Raw genomic sequence first — 11,007 nt, forward strand, 5'->3', positions numbered from 1 at the left:
TCTGTCACTTTCCTGAACTAGATCTGAAAATGTTTTCAGTGTAATAACCCTTCACCTGGGTATTGAAAGTGTCTCCAAAAATCAAAAAAATATGAAACCGTGGATCACTTGGATTTGCTTCATACTGCAAAGCTTCTCTAATTACAAAGTTCCTGAAAGCCCATCTGGACTCTCAATCAAAGCCTTCAGGTCATCTAGATAAACCAGTAAATACTTTTATAGTGAGTTTCCTGGCTCCATTCTTAAAATCATTCTTCATGCACACTTGAACAACGTATTTTTTATCTTCTGTCTGCTATTCTTCCTCTTGTCACTGTCCCTACCTGGCAAGGTTGTGCAGGTCAGGTAGTTGCTCTTTCCTTCACCAGCTCCCTCCTAATCACTGCTGGTGTATCTCTCACAACAGACCTTCAGGCAGAACTCTTGGCTGATCTGCCACAGGTAGAATTAGAAGGGGAGCCTGCTACCCCCAGTGGCCAACAAGTTCATCAGCCAGGGGAGACTGCCAGTTAGTGTTGCACAAATTACGAGTTAGTTCAAATGATGAGCAAGATCTTATGGGAGGGGGGGATAAGGCAAAATGACAGGTTTATTGATTATAATATTCAAAAGAGCACTGTTACATACTGTGGCAGGAGTCCTACTCCCGGAGCCCTTCTGGATGTGTGGCTCTGCCCTCCTGCAATGGGCCAACTTCTGCTTACTCTCCTGCCATGCCTTGATCTTACTTTTGATTAATAGATGATTAGAATCAGCGGGAGGCTGCCCACTTTTATGCGTCCCGATGACAGGGGGTGCTGTCTGCAGCTCCTTTCCTTCCCTACACCGCAGCCCAAGCCTCGCAGATGGTGCTGGTATGACCTGACTTCGGCCTTGTTATTATGTCTCTGCCCCTCCTCACTCTCGGGGCTCCTCGCCTCCCCCTCCTCACTCTCAGGGCTCCTCGCCATCCCCTAACTCAGGGCTCCTCACTGCCCCTCCTCACTCTGGGGGCTCCCTACTGCCCCCCCTAGGTCCAGGGCTTCCCGCTGCCCCCCCTAACAAAGCTATGCACTCTCCAGTGCCAGGAGACCCCATGCTATCGTGGAGCTCTTATGAGGCCTCCTCCAACCCCTAATAGCCTCACCCGGTCCTCCGGTTGGATAGTAAACACAAAACACAAAGCCCCTGGGCTACAACATAAAAGCTAGACCATTCTGGTCAAAATACAAATTTCTCCCTACCAGAGAGAGAGAGAGCGCGCGCATCAACCCCCAGCAGGGACCAGGGGATATTCCGACCATCAGAGTTCTCCTCTTTGTTCTGGCTGAGTTCCTCCTTCCTCAGCCGCCAGAGGGGAACTGCCCTCCTGGCCTTCTGCCTGGGCTTAAGAAGGGCTAAGCTCCACCCCTTCCTGGCTCTAGGTTTCCCTGGTTGCTAGGGCAACCAGCACCTGCGCAGCCCTGGTGACTGTCAGCTGCACTTCCCCCTTCCCACCACTAGGGGTCTCTCCCGAGCCGTTTCTGCTCTCAGTCACAGGCCACCTGAGAGCTTTGCGACACATACACACACTCACTCCAAATGACTGTAGATGTTATAGTTATCAAAGTTTGTTGCTCAAATATTATACACTAGGTGGCCAGTAGGGCTGTGCGAGCCTTCTGATGCTGCTTCGGATCCAGTGCCACTTAGGATGCTTCGGCATCTGAAACGGCATGCCTGGATTGAAGCAGGGGGAAGACTGACATCTGTAGGTGGGCAGTGAGAAGGATTTCTCCCTGGCTGCTTTTCCAGTGGCAGCATCTGTGGGGTGGGACTAGAAACAGCATAAAAGCCTCTGTTTAGAGGCATTCTGTGCCTTTTCCCAGCTTGTTCCCTGTCAGCAACTGTGACAGAGGAATGCTAAGACTGCTGCATTGTGGCTTGCTAACTCAGTACTAGTTGAGCTTACCTGCTCCTTTTTCTTGTTAGGAGGAGTGGGTAGGATTTAGCTTAGCTTAGCTTAGCTTTTCTATTAAATTATTATTAATATTACTACTCAATATATTTCTTTGAATTTATATTAGCTTTATTTTTTGGGGAAACTTTTCAAAAAGAAGGGTGTGTTTTCTCTGTCAGTGTGATCTATCACTGTGCAGGCAGGCACAGATTGCTTGCACATGCACACACACACAGATACACAGAGGCAATTTAGAAAAAAAATCAGATGTTCATAGCAGAAGAAGACAGAAAGGTAGTGCATGATTTTTATATAACCCGTAACACTGAAGCAAACAATCAAAGAAGAGGCCAGTGCACGCACACAACAGGGGGAATAAAACGCAGAATACGAAAGGAGTCATACATACCCAGAGACCTTTTGCAGCACAGGAAAGAGTAATATGAAGTGTGCTGGAAAGTCAGGTGCCAGGTCTTCTGGCAGGGGAAGAAGAGGGGGTAGAGAGATAGCTAGAGTTGCAAGCTCCCCCCCAAACACAGAGATAGTCTATTCCCAAGCATCCATGACATCAGTGCTGCCAGTGGAAGCCAGGAGGTGGGAGCAGTGTCTGCACATAACGTCCCTGCACCTGCACCTGCACCACCTCTGCTCAGTCCAGAAGTGGGCACCAGCAGTGGAATCAATGTCTTCTCCACCCCAATTTCAACTCTCAGTGTGAGCCTCCCACTTCCAGAGGAGAAGCTGGAGCTGGAACCAGGGATGCTGAGCATGCTGGCTCAAGCAATTCTGGGGACTGAGGGGGAATCAGAGTTTGTGCTTCACACCCATCAAGTTTCCTCTAGACCCGGGTGTCCTCCAGAAAGCAGCACCTCGGAGGATGCTGAGGTTGTGGAGGTAAGTGGCTCAGATGAGGCAGCTCCTCCTGCTGTTCAGCCTCATCCTGCTGAGAAGGGAGAAAAGGCAGGATCCTCACCCTCATCCCACAAGCAGGGGACTAGTGTAGTGTGAGAACATTTTGAGGTTCCCACACTACGCTCATCTGCCAGGTTTGCCATCTGCCAGCATTACTGAAGGCACGTGAGCTGTGGCAAGGATGTGAGACACTTCTCCACCATGGCGATGCTGCTGCATCTGAGGAGGCACCACCCCCTTGCCCTTCTTCCTGCTCAGCCTGGCTCCAGTGTGAGTGTGCTGAAGGGGAAGTCCCCCACTCGGTCCAAAGTCTCTGTCCCCCCAAAGCAGAGGCAGGCCACCCTCAACAAGTGGGGGAAAGGTGGACAGAAAGGGGGGGGGCGTTCCCAAGGCAAGCGAGATCACCCAGAGCATTGAGGAGATGCTTGCTCTGGATAGCCCTTCTCCCTAGTTAAGTGGCCAGGGTTCAGGCAGTTTGTAGCACTTCTGGCCCCATTTTACAAAGTGCCCGCATGCACCACTTTTAGCAGGCTCTCCCTGTATGAGTCCTGACTTGGGAATGCCCAGACCTGTCACGTCTTTGATAGGCCTGACGCTTGCTGGTTGCAGTGTAGTTGTGAGGCTCCCAGTGAGCTCAGCTTAGCTGCCCGGGATGCCAGCTTTAGGGTTATCAACCCCCTTGTCAGGCTGAGGAAGTACCTGCAGTTGGTCCTGGATGGAAGGAATAGTAAAGAAGCCAGGGGCTGGTCTGGCCCACAATGCAGGCAAGAAACCCAGTCAGTGAAAATGGAAATGGAGGTGTTGGGGGGAGGGACAGCCTAGGTGTGGAGTAGGGGGTGAGAAGGGGGATGTAGCAAGGCAGGTGAAAGTGAAGAGGTGCCTGGGGTGTCAGATGTCCAGCAGGTTGCAGTGTGCCAGAACTCCACTGTGTATATTGAGTCCATCAGTTTCTGTACCTACTACTTAGGAAGTTGATGAAGTGCAGTTCATAGGCCCAGGTCTGAAAAGTGGTTTGCATTGTAATTTTTTACCTCTCAGTATCAGGCCTGAGAGACTGGATGCAGAGGGTTTTTTTGTGATGAATTTGCCCCCACAGGTAGTTGGGTTTTGTTGTCTTTGATAGATTCTGGTGTGCAGTTTGTGGGGGTACTGGAGATAGTTGGCAGGTTTTGTGTTTTGAGCTGTAGGAAGTTGGCTTCAGTTCTGGTGATGAGGTTAGGTGCTTGTTTTAATATACAAACCACTTTTCAGAGCTGGGCCTGTGAACTGCACTTCATCAGCCTCCTAGGTACAGAAACTCATGGACTCAATATAGACAGTGGAGTTCTGGCACACTGCGACCTGCCGGACATCTGACACCCCAGGCACCTCTGAACTTTTACCTGCGCTGCTACATCTCCCTTTCCCCCTACCCACCACCCCAGCCTGTCCCTCACTCCCTGATGTCTCCATTTCCATTTTCACTGCCTGGCTTTCTTGCCTGCATTGTGTGCCAGGCCAGTCTCTGGCTTCTTTACTAGTCCTTCCATCCAGGACCAACTGCAGGTACTTCCTCAGCCTACAAAGGGGTTTTCAACTCTAAAGCTTCCAAAGATACGTTTTTTTAAGTACTGCTTTTTTTTCATAATACACATATAGACATAAAAACACAAGATAAGCCATCACACACCATGAATAACATCATATAGCCAACACAACACAACACAACACAACATCTTTACTTCTTGCTGTCAATTCCTTTATAAAAAGAAAGGCTCTGTGACAGTTCCATTTGGGTACTTTCGATGCTGCTGATGCTACTGGTGTTGAGCCAGCTAAGTTATTTTACCTGTTGTTACATAAAGTGAAGGACCGGGCATGAAGCTATAGGGGAGGAGAAGGCCTCACTGGGGCACACTGCTGTGTTGTGCAGAGGCCCCAGCACCATGAAGGGTGCACATTAACACACACACAATGTCACCCACCCACATCATGAATTTTGCCTGTCAGCAGCTTGAGGGGCAGGGCTCTGGATGACAGACTCCTCCAGTAAGACACACACAGCTGGCAGGTTTCATGGCCTGGCAGGGCCCAGCACCCAGGGCTGCACTAGATTTCACCCCCCTGCGCCCCAATATAGACGCAGTCACCCAAGCACCCACCTACATCATGAGTTTTGCCTGTCAACAGCTTGAGGTGCTGTTACCCCCAAACCCCTGCACCGATCTTGAAACTTGGCAGGCTTTGTGGCCTGAGCAGGTGCCACCACCCCTGAAGTTTTCAACCCACTGCACCTTAACACACACAGGATCATATGTGTCACAAGTTTTGCCTGTCAGCAGCTTGGGGTACAGTTCCCCCCGAACCCCTGCACCGAACTTCTTGAAACTTGGCAGGCTTTGTGGCCTGAGCAGGAGGCACCACCCCTGCAATTTTAGGTTTGCTGCACCTTAACACACACAAGGTTGTGTCATGTGTTTTGCCTGTCAGCAGCTTGGGGTGCAGTTCTCCCTAAACACTTGCATCGATCTTCTTGAAGCTTGGCAGGCTTTGTGACCTAACCTGGGGCTACCAGCCCTGCAAATTTCAGCCTTCTGTGGTGTAACAAATAGATGTGACAGGAGTTTTTCTTTCAAGAATTTGGGGCACAGTTCCCCCTGAATGCCTGCACTGAACTTCTTGAAACTTGGTAGACTTCATGCTCTCAGCAGAAGCTACCACTTCTGCAAGTTGTACCCAAATTGAAGACAAAACAACAAAGTTATAGATATTTCATTGATATTATAGCCTATAGCTATATTATAGCCTATTAGCTGGATCTCCAAACCAGCTCTGAAGCTTCAGAGCTGCTTTGGCTGGATCGAAGCAACAAACCAGTTTGGAGCTCCAGATCAGATTGCTGCCATCTGAAGCAACTGGATCCGAAGCTGGATTGGATCACTGCCGACTCGCACAGGCCTAGTGGCCAGCCTAGTTAATATGAGATCAGGATGGGGGATAAAGATTAGTCTGTGTTCCAGTGAAGTTCACAGAGTGTCTCCCCACTTTTTGCTGCTAAGTCTCTCTCCTTTATAGGGGTTACCAGGTTGGTGTTGGGCAAGTGGTCCAACTTCCCTGAATCCCTAGCTTCTTTGTCTAAAATCTCAGTACTTTTCCATTCTGACAAGCAGTTAGACTCATGCATCATTGTCCTTAGGTGTTGCTCTTCAATCACCCTGTCCTACAACATCCTTCCATTATCACTGGTGTGGGCTGTGTCCAGGATCTCTAGCACTGGGATGTTGCAAACCTTGTCTTCAATCTTATCTTTTCTGTTTACCTTTATTTTTCTCCTGATACAGACTGAATTCTTCAGCTACTTCAGCATGATTCACCATTTGGTAACTTGCTTGCTGACATATAGCTTACTCTGCTTTTACCATTCACTCTTCATTAATTCATCCACACATCCAAGTATATATATAAGAACACAATAACAAAGATAAAGATACCATAACAAACTTAATCCGTAACAGTAACTTAAAAACACTACATTAAAACAAAATAAAATGACTGCTATACTTACGCTAAATAGCATTGATTTATACTAAAGCTTGATTAAAACTAAATATTATTAAATTACAACAAATGCAAAATAGTTTAAAAACAAATAAACCAATTCTGGTACAACATCAGAGCCTCAGGCAGGTTTGGCCAACTGGGCAATTAGTCCTGGCTGGGATGCCTTTTAGGGCCCCTGACAATTCTGTTGTGGGTCCCACTTCAGTTAGGCTGTGACTGACACTGTTTAAGTCAATTGCCTACTTAAAGCCTCATCCATCCCCCACAACCAGAAACACAAAAGCGGTAGTGCACAGCAAGAGACCTCTGCTGTGACTGGTCTCACAATCAAAGCTCAATATAAGGCACCAGGCTTGGCTTCACTCCCAGATTCACCATCCACCTTTGCCAGTGCCTACAGCTTTTCAGCCCTGAGAGAGTAGCAACATTAGGTACCTATACACATAACGGACCTTGGTTCCAATGTGTGCTAATTAGCACGCATCGGTGCAGACTCGATTAATCAAGTCTGCTTGAGTGAGTTCACTGGAGCCTGCGAGTCTGCTGGAGCGTGTTAATTAGTGTACTCCAGCAGCCTCTGTATCACATGTTTTCAGTGTCCCCATGTTTCAAAATGGTGGTGGGGGAGCTTGTTGAACAAACTTTAGTTAAAGTGCCTCTGTCACTGTTTTGGAGTGTGGGGTGCTGAATACACGTGACTGCTATGGGCCGTTTAATTAGAGGGGCTCTCAGAGCTATCCCCTACCTCTATCCCAGATCATGTGTATAGATGCCCAATGGCCTTCACTGCTGTGCAAAAAAAGCCATTATGGATAGATAAAGGTGCTTTACAAGCAGTACATTGCAATCCAGAAAGCAAGAAAAGGAGAAGACAAATGGCTTTTAAATCATCAGGTCTGCCACTTGGTCAGTTGGTGCACTCCACCACAGCAGTTCAGGTTCCTGGTCACAACTTTGTTTGTATTGTCCTGGACTCTTCTAAATGCTGATGGTAACCCTGAAAGTCAGTTCAAGTTCCCTCTTTTCTTCCCCCCATCAGACTCTGTTTGTACAGTGAAGGTCCATTTCAAAACAGAAGAAGACAGGCTATGGGGTGGTATGGACTGAGGGCCCTGAGTCCATGCAGGGTGGATGGGTGGAAGAGGGGAGAAGTAGCACCAGACTCCCCACCTCTAAGAGGTTTTTGGCCTCCCCACAATCCTTTACCTTACCACATCCACCTTGTACAGTTGTGGGATCTTCACAGCACTGGTCAACTGAGTCTTTTAAGGCAGGAGTGGGTGGGGGAGGGGGATACTTGCTTGCTCCTTTTGCCTTTTTATGCTATCTGTCTTGTGTGGTGCAACAGCTGCCTGTCAGTAGCTTTTGTGAGTTATTTGTTGTCAGTTAAGCCAGAGACAGAGTGATTGTACCCCATATAGCATCCCAGTCAGACCATACAAGGTGGTCATGGTGCATAGTGAGGTACTCCATTAAGTGTTCCCCAACATTCCAGAGACAAGCCAAATGCCCTGGTAAGTCATCATACAGTGCCTCCCCCACCTCCCACCTGCCCATGTGTTCAAATAATCACAGAGGTACATCTCTTGCTGTAAGAGGCAAGTGAACTAATGAACTCATGGACTAATGAACAGGTGCTGCCTTTGCTGTGGGGTCAGATGGGAGACATCAGACAGGTCGTTAGGGCAGCTTGTCATATTTTATGCTTTAAAGTTGCACCTTTCTATAAAGTGGTGAATTACAATATTGTTTAGTTTTTTTTATATTCAGCCTAAAGTTCTGTATAGCGTCATTATTATCTGAACTTTTCATTTTGCTAAATGATTTGTCTGCAGTATCAGCTGGCCTTGCCTCTTGCAAGCAGCTTATAGCCTTGAGGTTGCTCACATGATGTTTCTTTCCTGTTCTATCACTATGAGAATTTTGTCTAACACAACATAATAATAGTTTTGTTACTAGCTCAAATTAACTAAACTGGGCACTAACCAGCTGAATCAGAAGGAGAAAATGATTGTATATGTTAATGAAAGGTGGTTGTGGCAGGGCACTGCAGGTGCCTGCCACATTAAGGCTCTGGAGCTGGCAGCCTCCAGGTGCCTAATGAGGACAGCCATTTTAGATTCAGGGCTGCCTAGATAAACAAGGCAGTTTGGTTGCTGGAGGGTAGGTAGCAACACTGCCTGGCCAGAGGTCTTCTGAGTTGCATCTGGAGGTAAGGTAGGAGCTATAGGGGATGGTAGGAGGTTCTTGGTCCTGGGTATGACCTAAAACTACACTCTGCTGGGAGTGCGTGGCCTGGTGGGTCTCCCAATGGTGCGGGAGTTCCCAGGAAATGCCAGGCCAGTGATCACCCCAGTGAAAGGTGGGTTGGGGTGCCTTAACCCCTAGCCCTCACCTTTGTGGGGGTGTGTTCCATTGGAGGTAATCATGGGGGATGCATTCCATTGGAGGTAGTTGTGGGGGTGCAAGCCCTGAAGAGGAGAGTGAAGAGTTGGAGGCCAGGTGTGGCTGAGGCCACCTGAGCCCTGCGGGAGTTTGAGACCCTAAGCTGGAGAGTTGGGGCCAGGCACGGCTATGGCCACCTGAGCCCTCCCCCCTGCCCCCCCTGAGGAGGGAAGCCCCAAGACCCTGAGGTAAAGGGGGCATTGTGAGCAGTGGGAAGCTCCCAGGGTGAGGGGGCAGCGTGGGAACTGAGGGGGAAGCAATGAGAAGCCCCAGTGTGAGGGGCAGAGATGTGGAGCCCAGTGAGGGAAGAATGGGGGCTCAGCTGGAGAAAGCTGAGTCCTGACTCCAGTAAATTCTCTGGTGTTGGGAGGCAGAGTTTGGGTCAAATATAACATCTGTAGGAGCACCATGATCTGCTACCCAGGGGGGGAGTGAGAGTCCCCTGTGAGACCCTGAGGCACCAGTTGTGGTGTGAGGTACCCTAGCTGCCCATGTCTGTGAAGGAGGACCCAGAGAGGGGGACACCAGGAAAAGAGTTTGGGTCATACCTTGAGGCTTGCCAGAGTTTCCCCTGATGGGGCCAGGACCAGGAGGGTTGGAAGTGCAAGGAGGCCCACCGGGAAGGATGCCCAAGAGCCAGGGGCCTGGTGTCCCAACTGGCCTGGGGGTGGGCCAGGGCTAGAGGAGCTGAAGGTCCCAGTGAGGGGACCACACCAGAAGGGGAACTGGTGGCAGGGAAATGTGGTCCAATACGGTGGCAGCAGTGTTCGCCTGAAGGGAGGAACCCAGGTGGGGTCCTACAGCAGGATTCTGGGCTCCATCATGTGGGACTGGTGCATGTGAAAACATCATGAGGTCATCCGTGAAGCTTGAGCTGTGGTGTAGGGGAGGAATGGAGCTGCAGATAGCACTCCCTAGCAGTGGGGCAGAAAATGGGCAGCCTCCTGCTTAAATTACATCTACTAATTAATTTAATTATTAAGATCAAGGCATGGTGGGTGAGGAGGCAGGCGGTTTGCCCAAGAACAGGTGGGTGGGCTGTGCAGCGATCGTCCCTGAGCAGGCCCCCTGTTACAGTGATAAAGGAGACCAATGGACAATACCCAAAGTAAGACCCTGAAAAAAGGCCAAATTAAAAGATGTACTCGTGATGGGTCTGTTGAACAAAGCAATATGCTGACAGGATAAAATATGGACAATATGTTGACTGCAAAGAGACCAATCTGAAAGCAAGAAGTCATCAAAGGAGTGAAGTTGAAGAAAAGCATAAAAGGGGGCAGCAAGAAAGTTAAGTGTGTCCTAGTCGTCGTCGTAAATCCAGTCTTCAACACCTGTTTGGACTGTCCCAGCCAATGACACATCTTTTGTCTCTGGAACTGAGTGGCTGTCTTTTCTGTTGGGCAAAGTAACATCTGTGACTGGGTGAGCTCAGTGTACTAAGAGTTTTATATCTCTGAATAGAGAAACTGCTAAGACAATACTTGTTGTACTAATAAAATTAGACTTTGATTTTAGGACACTGAATTGCCTCCATTTGTATTTAACATTCTATTTTTAGGGTTAATTGTGCTTTAGCAATCCCTAAGCACTATCTGATGGACAGTGGTGCTAACAAGGGTGCTGTAATTCTTTGTTTATAGACAAAGGGCATTAGTAACAGACCATGCTCCATCAACTGCAGCTGCACCCCTACCTGTTTCAACTAGCCTGCTGTTTCATAATCTGCATGGGAGTTAGTGGCCCTGTTTGTACTCCATGGCTATTGCCCCTTGGCTACCTAAACATGCTCTCCACCTTTTCCTGGTCTCTAGGGAGCACAAGGGACAGAGAATTTACCATGCTGAGAATCAGCAGGCTGAATGGACCTGCCGGCTGGCTGGCCTTGCAAGCTGCAGGTTTTGCCATGGAGTTCTTCATGCTATTAGGGCAACAGCAAGGAAAACAAACTCCTGTTCATCCTTCTACTCTTAGGCCTGACACATGCAAAGAGTAGCAGTATCATCTTGGGAGCAGATAATATTCCAGGGATGTGGTCAGAGTCTGTGTCCAGAAAGCTCTGGAACACCAAGCTCTGCAAGGTGATAACCACGTACAGATCCATAGCAGCTGATGATGGTAGAAACTTCAGGTCACATTCAGTTGGTGGTGGCACAAATGCAGTGGAAATTTCATAGACATTAGGGGTGGAAGGG

The sequence above is a fragment of the Crocodylus porosus genome, unplaced genomic scaffold, assembly GCF_001723895.1.
Source record: "Crocodylus porosus isolate Cpor-Errol unplaced genomic scaffold, CroPor_comp1, whole genome shotgun sequence".
NCBI classification, from domain to species: Eukaryota; Metazoa; Chordata; order Crocodylia; family Crocodylidae; genus Crocodylus; species Crocodylus porosus.